Genomic DNA, 25,673 nt, shown 5'->3' with positions numbered 1-25,673 from the left:
TAGTCTAAAGACAAAAGTTTATGGTATAGATTACAGACTAGTCTATGTACTAAACTATAGGCGAGACTATGGACTAATATATAGACTTGACTATAGACTCACCTATAGATTAGACTATAGTCTATGAACTAGTCTATAGACTAAACTTTGGACTCGACTGTAGACAAGTTTATGTACTAGACTGTAGACTAGTTTATGTCCAGTTTAGACTAGTCTATAGTCTATTCTATGGACTTGACTATAGACTAGTCTATGGACTAGACTAAAGACTAGTCTATGGACTTGACTAAAGACTAGTCTATGACTAGACTAAAGACTAGTCTATGGACTAGACTAAAGACTAGTCTATGGACTAGACTAAAGACTAGTCTAAGGAAACAAGAAATATTAAAGCTGAATTTTGTGGCGCTAAACATTTTCAGCAAATTTTACAATACTACTGCATTTTCCACCTTTGCTTTGTAGTTTTGAAGGAGTATGTTATGTAAAAGCATCACATATCTTATATTTAACTCTCTATATCCTACTCTTGGTATGTTGTGAATATATACAAATGTTGGTATATAATTTCTAAATGTACATATGAGGTCTGGCAGAAGAAGTGTTTTAGAAAATCGATTATTTTTTACTATTCACTAAAAATGTTACTCTTTGTCTAGCTTATAATCGAAATCTTCAAGCGGCACTCAAATGTAACATTGTTTCTTTGAAAAACGAAAGGCCTTTGTATCCTTTCAAACAAATGTCTGAAGATTAAGAATAGAACAAAAATTATTTAAAATTATTATCTTAAAACCAAGTTTTTTAAGTTGAACTATTTAAAAACAAGATATAATTAAAAATAATATTTCTAAACGCCCCTCGTATCTTAACATCTGTATCTGTATGTGACTGTAATATTTGCTTATCTAACTATTCATGTTTGTAAGTAGGAATATGTAATTAGTTTTTGTTTGATTATTGATTAAAATTTAAGGACATTTGGGAAAAATCACATGTCGAAGATAGTAAAACGAAAGAGTAGAAAGAGTAAAAGTTGAAAACACACAAAGTAAAGTAAATCATCAAAAAAGGAAACACATTTTATAATTGAATATGAAGTGATTTTTGTTGTTGTCTTGTCTTTTTTAATTTTTGTTTTTGAGGAAGATGTTACATTTAAGTACATACAATGTCATACATACATACATACATACATACATATTTGTAATTGCTAGCAGAAGTATAAGAAATATTTATTTGTTTATACTAAAGAACACTTGAGATTTATCGGCAAGAAAACTAAAGTAGCTGAAAGTATCGCGTTGTATGTATAAGTACTTTTACTTACATGTATGATTAGGAAAGTGGCTTCCCTACCACTTGAAATCATTAATTATCTGATAAACAATTTGTCCTTTCAATACATTTATTTTTTTTTTTGTTTTGGGAAGGCAGTTGTTTAGACATTTTTTGAATTTACATATATTTAAGTTATCTGATTGGATTTTTAATGTAAACTAAAAAAAGGGGTTTCATTTAATAACATATAAAACCTAATAATTGGAAAGTTTTAAAAGTTCTTTAGTCTAAAGTCTAATTTATAGTCTAGTCTATAGTCTAAAGTTTAGTCTATAGTCTAGTCTAAAGTCTAGTCTATAGTCTAGTCTAAAGTCTAGTCTATAGTCTAGTCTATAGTCTAGTCTATAGTCTAGTCTATAGTCTAGTCTATAGTCTAGTCTATAGTCTAGTCTATAGTCTAGTCTATAGTCTAGTCTATAGTCTAGTCTATAGTCTAGTCTATAGTCTAGTCCATAGTCTAGTCTATAGTCTAGTCTATAGTCTAGTCTATAGTCTAGTCTATAGTCTAGTCTATAGTCTAGTCTATAATTTGGTCTTCAGTTTATTCCATTAATTAAAATATAAATATCTTTAAGAATGCTTAATGTACATGGTGAACCCCTGCTCTATATGTATTTAGTCCGGAAAATTAACATCAATAGCTCAACGATTTCTTTGTTGTTGCCAACAACTATGAGTCAATGTTACGCAAAAAAACAAACCTTTCAAAATGCGATTTTCATATAAAATCCTTAACTTTATCCAACACTTAACAACAACATGGAGCAACAAAACTGTTGTTGCATGTTATTTACTTGTTGCCACATCGTGTTAAAACAAATGTACGTTAATGGATAAGAAGACGGTTGATTGTTAAGTGAGAACCTAGTTCGTGCACGAACTGATTGTTAAAATCAAAGTATCACACAGACACACGTACACACACACTCACCGTTGAATACACTTAACAGGCATCGGGAATTATAATGGACCCCATACATAAAAATGGAAATCTGTTTGAAATAAATGTTCTTAAAATCTGACAAAACAAGACTTGACATATTTGTCAAATATCAAAGTTTTTTAATAAATTAATTTTCCTTTACCGAAGACACAAAAGAATATTGTACAAAAATGTTCACAAGACATGATGTTGTACTCTTATCATTGTACAAACATCTAACAACAGTTGTACGTACTCCTCGAGAATTACGATGATGACGGTGATGAGTGAGAGAGTGAGAGTGTGTTTAAGGAGAGTATGCAAGTACACAGCTGACATAACCTTCCAACTTCAGAATATAAAAAAAATACGAGGAATAAATATAAAACAATAATAAATAAAAAACACATAGCAAAAAAGGAAAAAATACACAACCTACAACAACACGAGTAGCAACAACAAGAATAAATATTCAAAAAAATACACACACACACAGTATGTAACACTAAACGAACGAACACAATAACAATAATATAAAGAGGCGCCAGGAGAGTCATTGCCATATACAAGTACTCGTTGGTCTTTAAAACAAAAAAACACACAGAGTGGCATAGAAGTGGTTTGTACTTCTAGAACTACTCCGCATACAGCAAAGCACTGCACTGCACACAACCCAGCACCGTACCGCACAGCGCACACAGAACATAAACATCATTGCCACAATGTAAATGAAAACCAAAAAAAGTGTGGCGTCCACTTGAAAGATACAAAAAGCTCTCTATTGGGAAAAAACAGCTGTTCGGAGAGTCTTTAGGAATAGTTAGTTGGAATATAATAATCCAAATTTTTCAGTTGTTTAGGCTTTGGATCTTTTTTCTTTAGAAAATTTCTTTTCTTGATAACTTTTCATAGTGATCTAGGTAATGTATTTCCTCTTTTAAATATCGACAACATCGAAAGCGAAATTCTTGATATATCGACCGATTTGTGTTCTCGAATCATGGAAACTTTGGTACGAATTTTCATTCGAATTAGCGCTTCCACTGCGGACATAAAAAAGAAGTCATTGATTGTACTTTCAATTTGTACGATTGTTTAACTTGAATAGGGATCTAGATGAAATCTTCAAATAAGGTCGGGTAAAACGAGTAAATTATATAAATTTTGGGTCAGACTCAGCGCTGCAGATTAAATACTGCAACAGTTAAGCAAAAAAAGAGCGTATTAAAATATCGGAATCAGTGCTCAGATTAAATTATGTATCTGGTGTCTACAAAATGTTGTGAATAAGTTCATGATGAATTTAGAAGCGAATAAGTTCACAATAGTTGGTAGAACTATACTCCCGAGCTGATCAATGCAATGATTAAAATGCCAAGAGAACTAGGAGAAAGAACAGTTAGAATGGCTAGATAGCACCTGAACTTTTCTGAAGTATTGTTAAAAATTAACACCAGATCATGTCTGAAGAATTGTTCTCTAGTTTGTCTTACAAAAGAGAGGGTGAGAGAGATTCCGATCATATCGAAGCGAAGAATTGTAGAAACAATAAGGAGAATATTTTGTTATAAAAGTACTACAGATGTCTATTATATTGATCATTGAAAATTGATCAAATGGTAAATAAAAAAAACGAAAACAGCAGAACATTTCTAAAGAATTGTTCTCCAGTTTTTCTTACCAAAGAGAGAGAGAGAGATTCCGATCATATCGAAGCGAAGAATCCAGAATTGTAGAACCAACAAGAAGAGTATTTTGTTATAAAAGTACTACAGATATCCACTTTATTGATCATTGAAAATAGATCACCTGGTAAATGAAGAAAAAACGAAAACAATGCTGGCAACTGCAAGAAAGGTTCCGCGAGAAGGTAGTGGACGTATTTATGTATATACAATGTATCAGCTATTAATCAGAGAAACGATGTCAACAATGGCATAAAGAGATAAATAGTGCTGGCAAATAGATGCTACTTTCTACACGCAAACAGATGAAGAACAGAGTCTTCTTTCGGTAAACGAAGATCACAGTGTACAAATGCGGATGAATCAGTCCTAGATGAATTCTTGCTAAAGATCTATCACAGACATTTCCAAAGAATGAAAGAAAGGCGTTAAAGGAAAACTTTGAGGGAAAGCGCAGACATGGAAAACCGAGACTTCAGTTCAGATAGAATATGTGGAAGAGCTTCGAAATCTCTTGGTATTTTAAATTGTAGACAGTAAGCACAAGATTGAAGTGCTTTGGAAATCATTCATTAAGCAAACAAAGACCAACAACAGGTTGTAGAGCCGACTTAATTAAATAAGTTGGAATGTGAAACTTCAAAACCAAATAATTTTTTTTTATTTCCCCGAGTTGTGTAATGAGTTAGTTCATCAAATTAGACCGAGTGAGATTGACAAAAGGAAGGAGATTTTATGTTATAAAAGTACTGCAGCTGTCAACTTTAGGAGTTTAACTGACAGTTTGACAGCATAGATCTGACATATGCCATGGAATCAAAGCACATATGACAATTGAAATATTGAACTACAATAACAGTGATTTTTTATTGCGACTCAAATAAGAATCCTTAAATTTGTAAAAACACCAAAAATCTCTAACAAAAGCACTTAATAGTCATCACTAGCCATAAAGTACATTTTGGTGGTAACATTAAATAAAACACAATAACGACATGAAGAAACAAAAAAGAAACAAACTAAAAATGAGAGATGATGATGATGATGAGAGAGTCAAAAGAGAGTATAAGTATTTATAATACTTTTTGTACTCATTTATAAAATTGATTCCCTTATTGAAGTTTTTGACATTGTCAGTCGGTCGTCTATCACTGTGAGTATGTGGAATATTCACTCACATTTAGTTTGTTTAGATATGTCAGCGTGTTTGGACGTGCGTAAAAAATCTTAAACTTTACATTCAATTATTGTTTATTTATGTTTTTTTCTTACACACCAGAACAAAACAAGAAAAAACGATACATAAAAAATATCTTTAATGAAAAATATACTTTTAAATTTCGGTTCAATACAAGACGTTATACGGTTCGATTTATTTTGGTTTTAGTTTTCGGTTTTGTTTTCATTTCTTCTTGTTGTTTTTACGCTAAATTGACAAATAAGTGTGTTACTTTTGGAAATATGATATGAATTAAATATAAAGTGTAATACCTACATATACAAAATAAATTGAATCCTTGTTATATACAAAGATAAGTGTACGTGTTGTTTGTGAAAAAATTTCAAAAGCAACTATTTCTCTAGTAGAGCAGCAAATATCAAAAAAAAATTATTAAGAAAAATATCTCTATACAAAAAAAAAAAGCAGAAAAATATTAAAGATATACATAATAAATACGAAATGTTACAGTATCCAGTAAAATAATAATGTACGTATGTATATAAATGTATGTGTTTAGATATGTTTAGAAAAAATATGTATAAAATCACAACCATAGTCAACAGGATAACAACGATTAACTTGATTTTGTGCAAAAGTATGTTTGTGTTTGTTAGTTTGTATCTGTGTGTGTGTTAGAATTACAAAATACACACGGCACGTATACAAACAAATTATAAAATCGAAAAAAAGCGGAAAATTGAATTTTTCTTTTTCGTTTTTTTATTTATTTTTATTGTTTTGTTTTTTGTTTTTGCTGTTGCAAATATAAACCCCTAAATTGTTGCCTTCTTTTCATTTTTGTATTTTTTCGTTATTTTTTTTTTGGCTTGAATAATAAGAAATGTATACGAATGAAACTCAGCAAGGAGCAGCCAAGAAAATACTTACAATCAAACACACACTCCTCTTTTTGAGACGTTACAATAAATGTTTAATATGAAATGTATTGTTAACGTATTGTTAAAATAAAATGAAGAAAACAAAAAAATAAGAAAAGAAACAAACTCCTTGCTATTGTATGTACTTTAAATCAGACAGACAGACACACAGACCTATACTTTTAAGCCATACGTTTGAAGTTGAATTGTGTTGCAGATGTTTCGTTACTCCTTAAAGACTTTTAAAAATTTTGTAATTATGAAAGCAGTTTGAAAAGTTTTTGTTTGGAATTTAAAACAAGGAAAATACTGAAGGCTAGATGCCTGCTAATGTTGATTGGAATTATTTTATAAATCTTAAACATAAAATCTTTTAAAACTAATTTAGTTATAAGTTTCATCGATTTTATCTCCTTATATATTAATTTTTATCTTGATCGTGTTGTCAATACGATCCTTTCTCGACATAACAGGTTTCCGGAAAATATATAGCTACAAGTTTACTCTTTCAATTGGATCTAAATGTGAGTAGGAAGATCATTAGTCGAGCATATAAACCGTTCAAAATATCACGAGATCAGCTTGTTGTTATATGAATATCAGTATAATTCAATTACTCCTTGATTGATCTTTAACTCCCTACGTTTCAATTTTTATATTGATCGTGTTGTCAATACTATCATTTCTCGACACAAAACGTTTTCGAACAAATTAGTAATTGCATCGAAATGTGAGTAGAAAAAACATTACTCGAGTAAATAAATTTTCCAAAATATTGGAAATTTTGCGATCGATGCTGCCTTAAAGATTTTCTCATATTATCTGCTTGTTGCTACATGTATATCAGACTAATTCAAATACACCTTGAAGCACTTTAACTCTCTATGTTTCAATTTTTATCTTGATCATTTTGTTAATATGATAATTTTTCCACTGAAAAGGTTTCCGTACAATATTAATAGCTACAGCTCTTAATAGCTCTTTCATTTGCATTGAAATGTGAGTAGAAAGATCATTACTTGGGCACATAAATCGTCCAAGTTTTGCAATCGGCGACTGAAAGATCTTCTCACTTTGTTAGATTGTTATTATATATATAACGTTTTTAATTGCACCTCCGTCTTTGAAATTTAGAATAACAATTTTATTATTTGAAAACGAAATTGCATCTTGTTAAAAACCGAGTCTCGACAAATTTTATAGGTTTGCAGAGATAATCTCATCAAATGTGCATATCCATTGTTGCGATCATAATTTGCTACAAATCAATTTTTTGAAATCGTTATGTTATTTTTCATCTAGACTTCGATGCGATCAAGAGAGCATTGCAATCAACTATAGTTTCCATTTGGCGAAAGAGTTTGATTGATATTTTCGCAAACTGATCTTTCAAAATTGATCTTTCGAGATTATTCTTTGCCATGAGAAAAACAAGCCATTTTAAATGATTAAATATCAAAAGAGGATCGTTACAATTCATTTTGTAATTGACAAAATATTATGATTGATATTTTTACAAATCTATTAGAATTTGTTCACATATGAAGATCAGCTCTCTTTTTAAATGAATTCGCCTAATTTCACTTATCAAAACGTAAGAATAATTTGTTTTATTTTGCTATCGATTCTTCCTGAACTATTCTAAAATGAAAAGGAAACTTCAAAGATCAATTTGAAAAGAAAAATATGTTATGATCAATTGTCATTTCAGAACATTTTCATTACAAATCTTCTCAGTTACATATAGAATAAGAAGCCGATCTTTTTATGATCGTTATACAGTGATCCTTTAAATACTTATAGTAAAACTAATAAGAAAATCTATAATAAAAAGGTCCCAACAAATAAAACGATCATAAATTCTTTAAAAGATCTTTAGTTCGATTAGTTATAATATAAGATCATAAGCCCTTAAATTTTTAATACAATTTTCCAGCGCTCCTCGTAATATCATTCCCGTCACTGTGTATTTGATTTTAAAGTGAATGAACATGATTGTATGAGTTTTTTCTAACCGACTTAATGGGTTTGTATGTATGTGTATGAGAAAATGTTCAAATTCCTTGTCCTCGATTTTAAAACGGAGTTACGTATGTGTGTGTTTGTATATTTTTTATTTGCTTGCTGTAATCGTTATTATTGTCACTATTGCAGACGTCTTCGCCTTCGTTGTGTCATTTTAAATTGTGGTTCTATGTTATTGTTGTTGTTGTCGCTACTCCTTAGAGTAAAGTGCAGTTTTGAGGATTGTAACATGATATAAATAAGTTGGAAAATATTAACAGAAATAAAACTAAAAATACCAACAACAAACAAATACAAATATTAATACAAATAAAGTATCATATATACATACCTTACTTACTTACAAATACTATTGTAAACTTACACCTAAACCAATATAAAGAAAGGATATACCACACTATACTAAGGCAAACAAAAGTAAAAAGAAGGATAAAAAAACTGCAGCAGGACTTGTTTTTTTTTTTTGAAATGCATACAAATGTCGTCTTTGGCATAGAAAACACTATACACAAAGAAATATAAAAAAAGGAAACTAAAAAGAAAAAGGAACTTTACCAACAACAATAACAACAACATAAAAGAACACGTAAGTTAACATGTTGCAACATTGAATTCTTTCTTTTCTTAAAATATGTATTGAATACGTTCTATTCATACCGTTAGGGGAAATATAAGGCCCTTGCAGGCTTTATAACAAGAGTTTCTTTTTTCTTTCTCTTCGTTTTTTGTTGTAAAAAGGGTAGTTAGGGTTTTTAAAACGCTAATTTATCGCTTTATTTTAATCTTTAAAAGAAGTTTACCTGGGTTTTTTCTTATACTTTTCACTTATGAATATTAAGTAGCAACGCCTTAAGTTAAAAGAAATTATTTTTGTTAAAATAAAAATTCTTTATTGCTTGAAGTTATAGCTTCTTTTTAAATCATTATTTTATTACAAGTAATTTTTCATTTATTTGAAATTTATTCTTATATAAGTTACAATTAAACTGCTAATTAAAGTGTTTACTTTGAAGCACTTCCAACAGCAGCTGCTGGCTATAGATATAAAACCTTAAAACCCACGCTTTTGTAGTTTGTCAAGTAATTACTTAAGAGGAACTATTTAATTTTTTTTAATTGTCATCACTTGAAAATCATGTATGTAGGTCGGCTTTTTGTTAATTACTTTTTGTGTAAAATTATTAGATAATTAAATTGTTTTATTAGTTTTTTTTCGTTAATTCTTATAAAACATACATATGTCATTTATAATTGCATGAGAAAAGTAATTTTTCAAAAAGTTTTGAAAATTCTATTCAGGAAAAGAAATTTTTTTGAAGTTGTTACTATCACTTTTGTTGTCAAGTCTATAGTTTAGAGTATAGTACAGTTTCCAGTTTATGGTTCGATAAATAGACTGATCAATATTCTGATGTACAATCTAGTCAGCTGACCTAGCATATAGTTTAGCCCATGGTCTAGCAGACTCTAGACTATAAAATATCTTAGAATATAGTCTAGTCTATAGTTTAGTTCCATAAGTCTAGTCAATTGCTCAAACTCCTTTTAATAATCTAGTGATTAATAGTCTTGTAGTACATACACATATGGGTTAGTCTACAGAGTGTGGCCATTAGTAAGATCAGTTTAGGTTCATAGTTTAGTCGATAGTATAGTCAATAATCTTGTAAATAGTTTATAGTTAAGTTCATAGTTTTATTTATAGTCTAGTTACAGTCTAATCCCTAATCTAGCCAATAGTCTGCTTAATAGTTCAGTATTAAAACAAAACATTTAAAACTTCTTCGAAAGGTTGCTAACACCTGATATAAAGTTCATTTCAAGTTTTCCCCTCTTAATAAGTGAAAATACTACTAAAAAGGAGTTTGATTTCTTTCAAATATTCTTCTTTCCACATGCAAGTATGACAAGGCTACTATCAGTAAATACAATTTTAAAATGGATTTTAACATTCTAAGCTAACAACAAAAACAAACAGCAACATATAATATACATTAGGGGTTTTTAAACGAAAAACAGTAAAAACAACAATACTAATAACAACACATTATGACTATTGTCTTTTGATTGTCTAGAAGAAGTTTTGTAAGACCAAAAGAGACTTAAACTATTATCACAGGGTAATAAAGGAGGGAGGGAGGGAAGTATGTATATAATTTAACGTATCATTTACTAACTGTAGTTACAATTACATATACAATAGATATTTACACAGGGACAAATGTATGTTTGTACTCGTTTGTATGTAAGTATGTATGGATTTATGTTAGAGTATCTAATAAAGTTTAAATAAAACCATACAACTCATATTTATTTATCTATTCCTCATTGTAAAACAAAAACTTAAAAGTTTTTGTATTTACTCCACGCTTTTACATTGTTGTTGACTGTTGTATTTTTTTTAATATGAATATGGATGACAAGAGTAACAACAACAGCAATTGTAATAATATCTAAAGTTCATTTTCCGTCAAAAAAAAAAAAAGGAAAAAAGCTAAAAAACTTGATATTCTTTTAAAAAATAAATAAAATATATATTGTATCTCGAAAATACATAGAACCCACGCATTTCCTTATAACAGTTTAAGTTTATTATTTTTATGTTGTTGTTCATGTTTGTTTGTTTGTTTTTAATTCAAATATGACAGTTCCTTTATTGTTGTTGTTCTTGTTCTTGTAGTTGTGCTTTTCTTTTGTTAAATAATTACAATTTTACTCTTAACTTTATTACCCCACATAGTTACTCATACATATGCAGTCCAGTTAAATTGGAAGCAACAATGATCAAATTGACTAGACTATAGACAAGACCAAAGACTAGAGACTTTAAACTAGACTATAGACTAGACATTAGTCTTGACTTTAGACTAGACATAAGACAAGACTATACACTAGTCTTTAGGCTATACTTTATACTAGTCTATAGAATAGGCTATACCTTAGACTATAGACTAGACTATACATAAGACTATAGACAAGACTATAGACTACACTATAAACTGGATTCCAGACTAGAATGCACTATTGACTAGATTATTAACTATATTATAGACTAGACCAGAATAAGGAAAGTTACTATACATTAGCCTATGGACTAGACTATAGACTGGATTATTATCTAGCCTAGTCTATAGACTAGACTATAAACTACATTATAGACTAGATTATACACTAGGCTCTGGAATTGACTATAGACAGCGCTTTAAACAAGACTATAGATTTGACTGTAGACTAAACTATATATTATACTACAGATTAGACTATACATTCGACTTTAAACTTAAAGCAAAGTTATTGACTAGACTATATACTAGTCTATGGACTGGACTAGATAATAGGCTAAACTATAGAATTTACTATAGACAACACTATAGGCAAGACTATAGTCTATACTGTAGACTAGATTGTAGACTAGACTATACGTTATCCTATAGATTGGCCTATAAACTGGACTATAGACGAGACTATGGACTTCACTGTAGACTACACTATAGACTAATATATAGAATTCACTATAAGCAAAACTATAGACTATACTATCGACTAGATTATAGACTAGACTATAGACTTCAGTATATTCTATACTAAAGACTATATTATAGTTTAAAATTTTTCAATAAAATTTGACTGCATTAATAAAATTTTTTTAACAAAAACTATAACAATGTGGTTTTCAATTCCTAGTATTGCTCTCGACTTTGACTCTGTTATTGTTGACCCTTTTCCCAAAACTTAGCAAATGTTTTATTTAAAACTGAGAGGCAACTTATGGCTTCTTTTCATCTTAAATCTGTTAAAATTAAATCAAAGTTAAGCCACAATTAAAAGAGTAACCAACTACATTGTATATTAATTTCCCAGAAATCCTTTATTATTTAATAATTCAGAATTTTTAATTTGTATCCCAAATAAAAAGTACAATTGTCTTCCCTCCCCATAACTTAATGCATTATTCATTCATGCAGCCAAAGCGGGTTGCTGCTATATTTATTATTATTTAATACTTATTGTCTTGTAGTTGTTGCAATGAATTTTGCTTAATTTATTATGAGATAATAAAAAATAATAATAAAAAACATGTAGTGATCTTGTTGCACATGTAGTACGTTGGTATGATGGTATGTTTTGCCTGCATGTACATACAACTCGCTGTAAAACATTAATGCAACTTAGAGGAGATATGAAATGTAAGATTTCTTTTTCTTCTCCACAGCTTGTTCTACACTCAGTGTCAGAAAAATTTAAGAATTATATATAGATGTTTGTTTTTAAAATGTCATAATATATTTTTAAAGTCATTTATCAAAAAAAAAAAAAAAAGAAGAGCAATCGTACAACAAAAAAATAAAAAAACTAGGGATTATCGGGGGGTTTTGTTTAAGATTTGTAGAGAAATTTATTGTTTGTGCGGTATTAAGTGATTATAAATTGTCACATACGAGTTTTTCTCGCTCCGACAGATGAATTATTTCTAGGCTTATAAGTAGTTATAAGGATTTTTAGTTGAGAATAAGCTATGAAAGCAAATGTCAAAAATATATTAATTTTATTACAAAAAATGAATTATTCAAACTAATTTTGAGATTTGGGGATTAACGTTGAACGAGAAAGTGATCGTGATGATCAATTTCCATCTCAATGTAATTGCATTTAGATCTTTTACTCTTTTTGTTGGAAAATTTCTGTAGATGTTTTTAAAAGCGATTCCGCTGATATAAACATGAATATTTTTGAGCTAAGAAGAACGATTTTTATTTAAATTCATTTTCATGATCGTTGTAAGATCTTTTTTGTGAATAAAGTGAAATATTCGTGAATATTCCAGTATAGCCAATAGACTAGACTACAGACTAGACTGTAGACTAGACTTCACAAGACTATTTAGATCACTAAAGTGTAGACTTTAGATTTAACTATTGACTAGACCATAGACTACACTAAAGACTATAGACTAAAGTAAAGACTAGAATATTAACCAGACTATAGACTACATTTTAGATTACACTATATAGCAGACTATAGACTAGAATATTGATTAGATTAGACTATAAACTAGACCATTGACTAGACTATAGACTAGATTGTAAATTAGTCTGTAGACTAGACTATATACTACACTATAGACGAGACTGGAATACAGTATAGAATAGACTAGACCAAAGTAAACTAATCTGAAGACTAGACAATAGAATATATACTTTACTATAGATTTAACCATATTCTAGACTATAGACTAGACTATAGACTAAACTATAGACTAGACTATAGACTTAACTATAGACAAGACTTCTTTTTCTTCTAGAATATAGACTAGACTATATACAAGAAGATAGACTATATTACAGACTAGACTATAGACTAGACTATAGACTAGACTATAGACTAGACTATAGACTAGACTAAAGACTATACTATAGACTAGACTATAGACTAGACTACAGACTAGACTATAGACTAGACTATAGACTAGACTATAGACTAGACTATAGACTAGACTATAGACTAGACTATAGACTAGACTATAGACTAGACTATAGAATAGACTATAGACTAGACTATAGACAAGAACATAGACTAGATTATAGACTAGATTATAGACAAGACTATAGACAAGACTATAGACTAGACTATACTATAGACTAAACCATAGACTATAACATGGACTAGACTAAGGGCTGGTGTATAGAATTGACTATAGACTAGACTATAGGCCAGATTGTAGAGATGACTATAGAAGAGATTTTAACTAGACTATAGAGCAGATTTTAGACATGACTATAGAGGAGACTTTAACGAGACTACTAGACTATTGAATATACTATATATCAAGCTATATACATAGCAATAATATTGAAAATATCCTAGACAATAGACTTCGCTACAAACAAACTTAGAATGAAATAAACAATTAATTTGTAATATAAATTCTTTTAAAATATAGTAATGGGTCCAAAGAACCAAAATTTGAGTTCAGTACTCCTGTTGAAGTTTTAAAAATTTGGTGATTCTATGAGAAATATTTTAGTTTTCTTTTTATCATAAAATTTTACATTCATTGGCTATAATAAAGACCCCCTCTATTACTTTTTCCTAATGATCTTTTTTTATCATACCTTTGAAACTTGTTTTCTTTGAAATAAAATAAGATTAATGTTTTTTTATAAGATACTTTATAATCACTCATAAAAAATGCTGAATTCTTAAAAAACAAGTGTTTTTAGGATCATAAATATTAATCTTTAGATATTTCAAATACTTAATCAATCATATATTAGGCACCTTAATTACAGTTTCAAAAAAGTTTATAAAACCTAAATTACAGGATATTTTCTCACATTTTAAAGATCTTTCCCATTTTTTTGTTGGAATAATAAATTTTACCCTAAAAAAATTAGAAAGAAAATCTTATGTAATAAAAATAATCTCAGGAATTTTTTTCCACTAATGTAAAATAAAACCCTATATTTATGCTACAATTACAGGCATTTATGTATGTATCTATCGAAAGAGTAAAAAAAACATATTTATGCTGCTGTTTTACAACAAAAAAATTTATGTAGCTAAAATGTATCGGAATATAATGTATCTGTAGGTTTGCCTGTCTGTCTGTCTGTCTGTCGCTTTTACTGTTTTCCCTTTTCTTTATTGATTAATGATGTATTGCATATTTTTTGACACGGCGTGTATGTATGTATATTAATTCAATTGTGCTTTTGTGCGTATTTTTGTTTTTGTTATTTGTTTGTTATTGTATATTTATATATGTAGTACCTCCATATAATTGTACACAATTTTATTAGAGACAATTTTACAAATACAAAACATTGGGACATAATTTCCAACAACATTTATATCTACATTCATACATACATACTTACATATCTACAGACATAATTAGTAGACTACCAGTGAGACAGTAGTTTTGTGTTAAGAGATTCGTAGAAACTGTGAGACAGACAGAAAGACTCAGGGACTGACACACCGACAAACTGCTTAATGTTACAAACAAACATCATCTTAATTGGTCATGAGCAATTTATTAATAATTACTTTTTACATTTTATTTACTTGAATTGTTCATGTTCTTTTTTGATAAAAATTATTATTTTTTATTACTTGTATAAAGATGCATATACACCAGTATTTATTACCCAGTAGTTTTAAAAGGGTGTTATTGTATCCATTTTAAAATTTACAAAAGTGGGTACTTTTTTTTGGATTAGAATAAGTTTTAGGGCCTTTTTAATCGATCGTTAATAATCAAGTCTATAGATTAATCTTTAGACCAGTCTATAGAACAGTCTACAGTTCTGTCAATAGACTAGTCTATAGATCAGACCATAGACTAGTTTATAGAACAGTCAATAGTAAATTTTATAGACCAGTCAATATACTACCCCATAGTCAGGAGGGGCTCTAGTTCCACCGTTTGGGGGAGGGGGCAATTTTTTCTTAAATATTTTTATTTTGTATGAAAATTTTCCCTTTTTCCCCCGAGGATTCGCGCTTGCCCTAGTCAATGACTAGACCATAGACTTGTCTATAGAACAGTCAATAGTAAATTTTATAGACCAGTCAATATAGTACTCCATAGCCAGGAGGGGCTCTAGTTCCAGCGTTTGGGGAGGGGGGCAATTTTTTTTATTTTGTATTAAAAATTTTCGGTTTTGGGGGGAAATTTTCCCTTTTTCCCCCGAGGATTCGCGCTTGCCCATAGCTTAGTATATATATTAATAGACTAGTCTATAGATCAGTCAATAGACAAGTCTAAAGACCAGTCAATAGACTAGTATATAAGTTAGTCAATAGACTGGTCTATAGACCAAGCAATAGTCTAGTTTATAGACCAATCACTATTCTAGTCCATAGACTAATGGATAGATTAAGTAATATAATAGTTTATATACAAGTCTATAGACAAACCTATAGATCAGTCAGTAGATTAGTATATGTGTGTATAAGTGTGGACATAGACCAGTCAATGGACTAGTCTACAAATCAGGCAATATAATACTATATAGTTTAGTTAATATATAAACTAATATATCGACTAGTCAATACATTATATCCATAGACTATTGTAAATAACTAATTTATAAACAACTAGTCAATAGACCAGACCATAATAATGTTTCATAGAAAGTAGTTATTTAACCTGACACAAGTAATCTATTGCGTATATAGTTTAGTTTAGTGAATGTTTAATAGACTTTAATCTAGAACAGACTTAAGTTAAATGAACTAGTTACACATCGGCTATAGACATGCCGCCTGAACTGTAGGGTTATATGTTTAAAATGCCTGATAAATTATGAATTTAATAAAGGAGTGAGGGATGTATGAATAAATAAAATGATGCATAGTTTTTATTTTTTGTACTATATAATAAGTAAGTAACAATATGAACTTGTACTCATTTATACAAAAACCAAATTCTGTTACTGACTTTTAATGTATAGACATGAAAAGTTAGATGGCTGGCGGGCTATACGTTTAACTCTTAACATACTTTACCCCTCAAAAAAAAAAAAAAAAAAATTAATAAAAATAAAAGAAAACTATGAGAATTTCAATATAGAAATTTTTCACTTTTTACTTGAAATAATGAATGAATGAATTAATCACACGCATACACATTACTCTACCCACTGGAGTAATGTGCTGTAAAAGAACTGATGTAGAAGAATATTTTAAATAGTAAACTTTTGTGTGGCAGGAGGCAACAGAAGCTGCAGACGTTTTTAAAATGACGACGGACATATGACAATTATGATGATGATGTTGCCGACTGCCTGCCTGCCTGCTGCTTATGATGATGATGTTGTTGTTAAACAATGTCATATTTTTGAGGGTTGTTTCTTTAGCTTTTTATTTTTTTGTCTAAATTTGGAGTATAAATGGTAAAAAAATTACAATACTATAAATGGTAAAAAAATTACAATACTAAACTACATACTTCACCGAGTTGTATTCGTACAGTGTTATATTTTTTAAGTGTAGAACAGTAAGAGTATAGCTTGTTGTATTTGTAGCACCACTCATAAGTATTACAAATTTATTTCACAAAAAATATTAAAAAATATACAAAAACAACAATAACGGTTATACACTGTTTTCGAATATTTGAATATTTATAAAAAATATCCTTAGGGGAAATTTGTAGTTTAGTTATTAAGAGAATATGAATTGCATTTTATAAGATTTATTAAAAAAAAACTTATTTTTATACAAATTTTAAAAATTACCCCTTAATTTTTGAAAATTCGCTTTTAGGGAAATTTTTATTTTTTTAGAAAAATCTAAAATTTTAGGTTAATATGGCGTAAAACTTAAAAAATACTTAAGTATTGTTTTCAAAATGTCCCTGATTTTTTTAGTCACATTTATGTAAGTTAAAATGATTTTTGGAAAAATTTTGTTTAAATAGCAATATTATGCAACATTTTAAAAGTTTTCATTACTTTTAAAAAATAACCCTTAAGGGAAATTATTTTTTTAGATATCCTTTAAGGGAAATTTCTATTTAAGTTCTATTAAAAGTAAAATTTTTATTTTTTGAATAAAATTTAAAAATTTTTGGTTTATTTTGCATAAAATTAAAAAACAACCATTTCATAGTTTTAAAAATTTCCTTTAAAAGGGAAATTTTTGTTTTAAGTCATATTTATGTAATTCTAAGTGAATTTTGCAAAAAAAATTGTTTAAATAACAATATTATGCAACATTTTGAAAAATGTCCCTAGTTTTACGAAATAACCTTTAAAAAATTAAAACTTTTAAAATATTTCCTTAAAGGGAAATTTCTATTAAGTCGTAAAGAAAGCGCTTAGCTTAAATAGGAATTTTTTTAAATTTCCTTAAATTTAAGAAAATTTCTTTTTAGGGAAATTTTTATTTTTGAAAAAATACTACAAATTTTTGGTTTATTTTGTATGAAAACAAAAAAAAATAAATTAAATATAACACATTTTAAAAAATTTCCTTCATTTTAAAAAATTTCCCTTTAAGGGAAATTTTTGTTTTCAATCAAATTTTCATAACTTGGACGGAATTTTTTAAAAATTTTTATTAAAAAATGAATGTATCTAACATTTAGGAAAATTTTCTTCATTTTTAAAAATTTCCCTTTAAGGAAAATTTTATTTTTAAAATATTTTAAAAATTTTATATTAAATTTAATAAAGAATATAACATTTATCATATTTTCTAAATTTAAAGAAAAATCCCTTTATGGGAAATTTTGTTTTTAAGCTGAATTTAGGAAATATACAATACAATTTATTAGATTTATTTAAAAAACTAATAAAAATAACATTTTCTATTTAAACAAATTTCCTTTAAGGGAAATTTAACATTTCTTATACATTTCTAAATCTTTTTCTTTTTTCTTTTTGGAAACAGTGTAAATTTTAACATGTCGCCTTACATCAAAATTTTATGAGTTTTCATGCGACCATTTCAATCACATCACTTCACATCCTTATGCAAAGTACTATTACTACTCGACGTTAAGCCCTCCTCAGCCTTACATATCCCCATACTTACATTTATACATACATACTTATGCATGTATGTATGTACTTGTTGTTGTATTCCAAAATTCTGTGTTCTACACTCCACAAAATTACATACAACTCACACAGAAATTTTACATTTCTTTTGTTCCATAAATAAAACATTCATTTCTTCTGTTTTTTTTTTTATTTCGAAAACGTAAAGAATTGCTTTTTTTCTCAATTTTTTCCCATTTTAAACATTGGCATTTGGAAATTCAAAAAGGAAAGAAAAAATAATAATAAAAGTATTGTCAAAGTGCTAAATGAAGAGGAGGAAGTGACAGGGAGTTGGTTGATTTCTCTTTTTTTTTGGGGTTGGAGGGTGTTGATTTTGTTAGAGAAGTTTTGAAATTGTACTGGTTGGGATGGGAAGTCTGGTAGAATAAGTGGGGTTGGGGAGGATATTTGGGATGTATTTTTAAATGTGTAGGGAATTAAATGTGTATGTGTTTTTTATAGCTTTTATATGTAGAACATTTTAAACATATGAAAATAAGTACATAGTAGATGCTGGAACATAAAAAGGACGATGGTCGGATGATAAATTTTGGCACATTATCTTTATAACTAAAGGTACTTCTTGAAAAATATTTGCCCAATTATGTCTTTGATTAAAAATTTGTATGACATACAAAGCTACAACGATACGACATCGATTGTGAATTGGACAATTAAAAAAGGAATTTTGACTTCTTTATCCGATATTTAATGAAATAGTCTAATCCAAAAACTTATGGGGTCTTCGGAAAACTAACCCTAACCCTAAATAAAAGTCGAACTAATTTAAATTTATTTAAAATCTGTTCGATTCCAGCTTCAACCCTCGTTTTCAAAGAATACAAAGTGATTTTCGTTTTTTTGTGTTTCCAAAAGACATTTTTTTTCGTTTTGAACTTGTTAAGGTTGTCTTTATTGTTAAATTGTTTTTTTTGCAATTTTTGGTTTTTCCTGCTAATTTAAAAAAAGGGAGCTTCATCACAATTTTGATTTGAATTTGTTGAGATTCCTCAAAAGCATGATTTCATTTCTTTTTTATATATATTTTGGGGGATATTTAACAATGTTTTAGTTTTTTCTTCCTTTTTCCATCAACTAAAAAAAGTGAACTGTTGATGACATAAAACTATTTTAATATAAAATGGTATGTCATTGTATTATTTATATTGACATTTATATGGCACAAGTACTAGAAGAACAACCACAAAAAAAAAAATAGGGATTCCCCCTTGAAAAACAAAAAAAGATAAAATAAAATAAAATCCTCTAAAATTTGTTTTTATTTTTTTTTCTCATTTTATATTTCAATAAGAAAAATTTCAACAAATAAGTAGTATTAGTGAGACTTATGTTTTCCTAATTTACGGCGGCACAAAGGTTTCTGACAACAAAAACAAATAACAACAAAAACACAAAAAATAAACAAACCTATACTGACAGAGCACTCACTCATTCACTCACTTCGGGAACATATGATATTTTTTTAAGGTTAAAAACTAACAAAACAACAAATCTGTTTATTTTGAAAGATTTTAATGTCCAAAGCAGATAAATCATAAAATATTTTATATACCCTCCACACCCTCTACTCTATGCTCCCCACCACCCCAAATTTTATGTTGTCTTTTTACAGAAAAGCTCTAAAAATAACACCTTTTTTTATTAACACACTATTAGAAAGACTTAAAGTTCACTTTGTGACAAAATCTCTATATAAAAATCCAATCATAAAACCCGGCAGTTCTATAGTCTAGTCTATAGTGTAGTGTAAAGTCTAGCATATAGTCTATTATTGTCTAGCCTATAGTATAGTTAGCTCAGTTTATGGTCTAGTGTATAGTCTAGGCTATAGTCTAGTCTATAGTCTAGTCTAAAGCCCAGTTTAAAGTCTAGTCTATAGTCTAGTTAATAGTCTAGTTAATAATCTAGCTCATAGTTAGTTAATAACATAGTCTATAGTCTAGATAATAGTCTCTAGTCTAGTTTAGTCATAGTCTGGTCTATAGTCTAGTTAATAGTCTAGTTAATAGTCTAGTCTATAGTCTAGTCTATAGTCTAGTCTATAGTCTAGTCTATAGTCTTATCTATAGTCTAGTCTATAGTCTTGTCTATAGTCTAGTCTATAGTCTAGTCTATAGTCTAGTCTATAGTCTAGTCTATAGTCTAGTCTATAGTCTAGTCTATAGTCTAGTCTATAGTCTAGTCTATAGTCTAGTCTATAGTATAGTCTATAGTGTAGTCTATAGTCTAGTCTATAGTCTAGTCTATAGTCTAGTCTATTGTCTAGTCTATAGTCTAGTCTATAGTCTAGCCTATAGTCTAGTCTATAGTCTATAGTCTAGTCTATAGTCCAGTCTAAAGTCTAGTGTATAGTCTAGTCTATAGTCTAGTCTATAGTCTAGTCTATAGTCAGTCTATAGTCTAGTCTATAGTCTAGTCTATACTCTAGTCTAGTCTAGTCTAGACTATAGTCCAATCTTGACAGGCTCAATTACTAGGCTAGATTAAAGTGACAATTGGTATCATCCCACCGTTGCAAATCGTTAAACAGAGTCTAAATCAAATACACACAAACTTCCTTTAAAAACTACAGGGTTAGTCCACAAACACACATTTACCCACTTAACACACACTTCTTAAACAAGAAATAGAATAAATAAATAAATATTTTATATGTATTTAAACAGGTGGAGTTTTTCCGAAATGTAAATTTAGTTGCTTTTGGGAAATTTTCATTTTAAACTTATCACACTCTATTGTTGTTGTTTGTCTCTTCATTATTTAATGGAATTTTCTAATTTTGTCACAAATTTGTTTTAGAGAGGGTCGGCAGGAAATGTATTTTTTTATTTGTTGTCACTTTATACTCCAAACATTATATATCAAATAAAAACTCTTAGAGATTTCGAAGAATGTACACCAAAAAGATTGATTTCTTTTTAAGAATCTCCAGAATATGCCATTTCCCTTAAATGTGTAGGGAAAAGTTCAATAGAGGAAAGAAAAAGTCTAGTGTCACTTATAAATTATGTGTAATGGTTTTTTTGACTAATAAATGCCTTAAACTAAAGCATAAATTTTCAAAACAAAAGAATTTTATTGCTAAAAGATCTTGAAAAGATCAAGCTTAACGGCCAAATGAGTTTGAAATTGTAATAAATTTTAAGGAAACTTTTTTATGTTGCTCTTTTTTATTTGGTTGTGTTTTAATTACTAACTATAAAAAAATTTTAAAAAATATATAGAAATTTGGTAAAAATAATGTTATAAAGTAATAAAATTTTGAAGGGCTTAATTTGTTGCTTTTGTTTTTTGTAATACGAGTTTAATTTTTTGTGCTGTATGAGCATATCGAATTGTTTTTAAATAATAAAATTTTATGGGTTATTTAAATTCTGAAATTTAGTTTTAATGTTTAAAGAAAATTTTATGCCTAGTTACATAAACATAAAAAACACTTTGTAAAATGAAATATTGGAAAAAAGTAATTAATTAGTTTTTGTTGTTGAAATTTACTCACGCAGAGTTAACTAATAAATATTAAAGTTTTCTAGGTTTACCTACTGGTTTAACAACTGCAATATTACTTATTTTCTTTCAATAGCAATCAAATTTTATTGCAATTATAGAAAATTTAACAAAAATTTAAAATTTTTTATTACATGATGATCTGCTGTATAGTAGACTGCGACTGCTTTGGAGAATATTATGTTTAGGTTAAAAGGAATATGTATTTTACAATATATGAAACAAAATACACACTCCTTTACAGCTCGGATCTCGTTGATATACACTAGACTATGGTCTAGAAAAAAGACTCTAATGTTTAGTTTATCTCGAAGACTATATACTAGACAATACTATACTTGTATATAGACTATGAACAAGACTATAGACTATAGACAAGACTATAGACTAGACTATAGAATAGACTAAAGACTAGACTATAAACTATACACTAAACTATAGACTAAACTATAGACTAGACAATAGACTAAACTATAGACTATAGACTAGACTATAGACTAGACTATAGACTAGACTATAGACTAGACTATAGACTAGACTATAGACTAGACTATAGACTAGACTATAGACTAGACTATAGACTAGACTATAGACTAGACTATAGACTAGACTATAGACTAGACTACAGACTACACCATAGAAGATATTATAATTTTGACTATAGGCTAGACTATAGAATAGATTATAGACTATAGTCTAGCCTAGAATGTATCCTAGACTATGTACTACCCTACATTCTAGACTATAAATAAGTCTAGAATTTAAATCAGCTCTGTTTTCTCAGCTCTAACCTTCATATGAAAGATTAGGCTCTTTTAAATTTAATATTTTCAAACATTTCTATCTAAACAAACAATTACTTTAAAAATTCTTAATAAAGCCAATTAAATTTCTTTATTTCTTTGGTCATTGTATTGTTTTAAAATTGTTTTTTTTATAAGTAACACTCAAATAAATAAAAGAAAACATATGTTATAAAAAACATTTGTAGGCAGTTCAAAAAAATAATAAAAGATAAAACAGAAAAAAATGGGTTGATATAAAGTGAAGACAGATAATTTATTACCTCAAACTGTGGGAGATCCACTTTTACCAAGCACCACAACACGCAGCATATGCCCCTGCAATCCTTAAGGATTCTCACGCTATAGTATTTCAACACATGCACACAGACACACACACCGCAGTAGGTGTAAACTTTTTTCCTCACTTTCTTCGAAATATTGAAATATGAGTAAAAAAGTACTCAAAATTCTATATAATTTTTTTTTGGTTTTTAGCTAATAAATTACTTACAATAGTAATAAAAATATACAAGAAAAAAAATATTTTAAACAAATTCTAATAAATATTCTTGACATAAACTCCCCCATTAAAATTTTGAAAGAAGTTAAAGTATTTTTTTGTCTTTAATTTAATGTTACAATTTTTATATTGTACAAGAACAGTATTTAAGTCGTAAATAGAAAAATTAAAAACAACATTTAATGAATTAATTATTACAAAAATTAATAAGACATACATTATTTTATACATGTGTATGTATATAAATATCACTCTAATACATACATATGTATGTTTGTATGTATGTAGGTACTTCTTGCATATGTTGATTTTCCCCAACTTAAAACATAAATTCATAATTCAAAATTCCTATCAGCAGTTGTAGCAGTTTATACAATGACGACAACCATATAGACAGACATTTTGAAAGAAAGTACTTTTTTTAATTTAATTATACATATTCAATCATAATTGTACTGCTTCTTCTTCATTTTTGTATTATTTATGTATAATAAATGAATCTTTTTTTTGTCCCTAGATTGTGGTTGATGTGAATAAAAAAGAGAAAAAATTTATAAGAATTATGATGACTACTTATATGAATATATACGACCAACCGACCTAGTTATAGTTTAAACCGTTTTTTATTTTAATTTCTTATTTTTGTTCTTTGTCATTATTGTTCTTGTTGTTGTTGTTACTGTTGTTCCTAAGTTCATGTTTAGTCTTGTGTCTATATTGACTATCGAGAGAATAAATGACTTAATTTGTGTATTTTCTTAATTAATTACTATGATTTTTGTACTTTACCCTCCCTATTTATAACTAATCTTTTGCGGAACGGGTCAAAAGAACAGAATTTGGTTTGGTCTAATTTAAATTGTTGATTTTGTTAACTAGACACAAGAATGATTAAGTTTGTTTTTAAAATTTAAAAAAATAAACACAATCACAATCCAATATCAAATGATATGACCCGTGAATAAATACTTTTAAATAATATTAATCAAAAGCTAAAAAATGTTTTGAAATCTTAAGTTTGATTTTCAAAATATTTTTTTTTTTTAATTGACAACTTTTACAATTCGGAATTCTCTTAATGACTAAGTTGTCCCTTTAAATATAAACTTACATTTATATAAATACAATGAAAGCTAAATGATTTCGTTATCCAATGGTATATACATTAGTAGTGCGAAGCATAAGAATGAAAACCTTAACAGAACTCTTTCTTTTTTTGCCAAAACGTTTAGAATTTTGAATTTAAGTAGAGTAGAGTAGATTTTATAAGGACTGCCTATAATGATATAAAATTGTCGAAAAAAGATTAGGATTATATGGTCTCAAATAGGGCGAAGTACTAGCCACTCTATAATGTCAATTCAAAAAAGAACTGTTTCGAGTAGACTCTTCATATTAATCTGAAAAATAATTTGTTATTCTATTCCGCCATTGAAATGAAAATTGTTCTCCAAACTGCTAAAAAAGAACTGCCAACTGTGCTCTTGAGTCGACTTGACACTTTAATTTGATTTGTTAAAAACCTCGACATTCTATTCTCCTTTCAATTCTGATGAAGAAATGTCAGCTCTGTTGTAAACTCTGTCTGTTCTATGAACTATAGAAAAGTTTGATCAACTGAAGTGATATGCAACAGAATCTGTGTGTAAAAACTGTAGATTCTGCTTTAGAATATAGAGTCTGTCTACTATAAAGTACACTCTTAACTTTGATCCGAAGAAGAGCTCGACATTCTCTTATGCTCTATGGACTGTACGAGAGCAGAATAGGAATTTCTACATCGATCGATAAACAAATATACAATTCTCTCGGGTAGCAATTATCACTCTACCTTAAAGTATATTGCAACTGTCTACTCTGCTCTAGACTATAATAAGGCTGTAGAAAAAGGAGAGTTGAGATTAGCTAGTCAGATCTAGAGTGAATTATAAATATCTTCCCTGCTCTACAGCATGAAATTCTGTTGTTGTAAAACTACTACTGCCGATTCTTCCTGATGAAATATATAGCTGTATGTTTCGTCACTGTATCTGTCGTTGAGTTGTCAATCTTTATTGTTTCCAAAATACTGGGTTTGAACTACTGAACTAGGAAGAAATTGTTAAAGGACTGATAAGTTGTGCAAACAGTTTTTGGAAACTCCGAAGTTTATATATCATTTCAGACACTGAACATTTTACTCAATTGGAAATTCTGAAGCTAGAACTTCTAATT

At 28.5% G+C, this 25,673-nt stretch overlaps 1 protein-coding gene across 3 annotated transcripts in view; it reads left to right on the top strand.

The window, feature by feature from the left end:
- Positions 1-25,673, top strand: part of LOC111681185 (netrin receptor unc-5) — a 49,427-nt gene that overhangs the window by 1,997 nt on the left and 21,757 nt on the right. The window contains exon 1 of one of the 3 annotated variants that reach the window (XM_023442922.2): positions 5,124-5,657. The exons of the other annotated variants lie outside the window; for them this stretch is intronic. The gene's annotated coding sequence lies outside the window, so the exon portion shown is untranslated. Of the gene's footprint in view, positions 1-5,123; positions 5,658-25,673 lie in introns of those variants that run through there. 3 annotated transcript variants of the gene reach the window in all.

Source organism: Lucilia cuprina, chromosome 6 (genome assembly GCF_022045245.1).
Source record: "Lucilia cuprina isolate Lc7/37 chromosome 6, ASM2204524v1, whole genome shotgun sequence".
NCBI classification, from domain to species: domain Eukaryota; kingdom Metazoa; phylum Arthropoda; class Insecta; order Diptera; family Calliphoridae; genus Lucilia; species Lucilia cuprina.
Note: the sequence above shows the minus strand (reverse complement) of the source record. Positions and strands in the feature narration are given on the sequence as shown.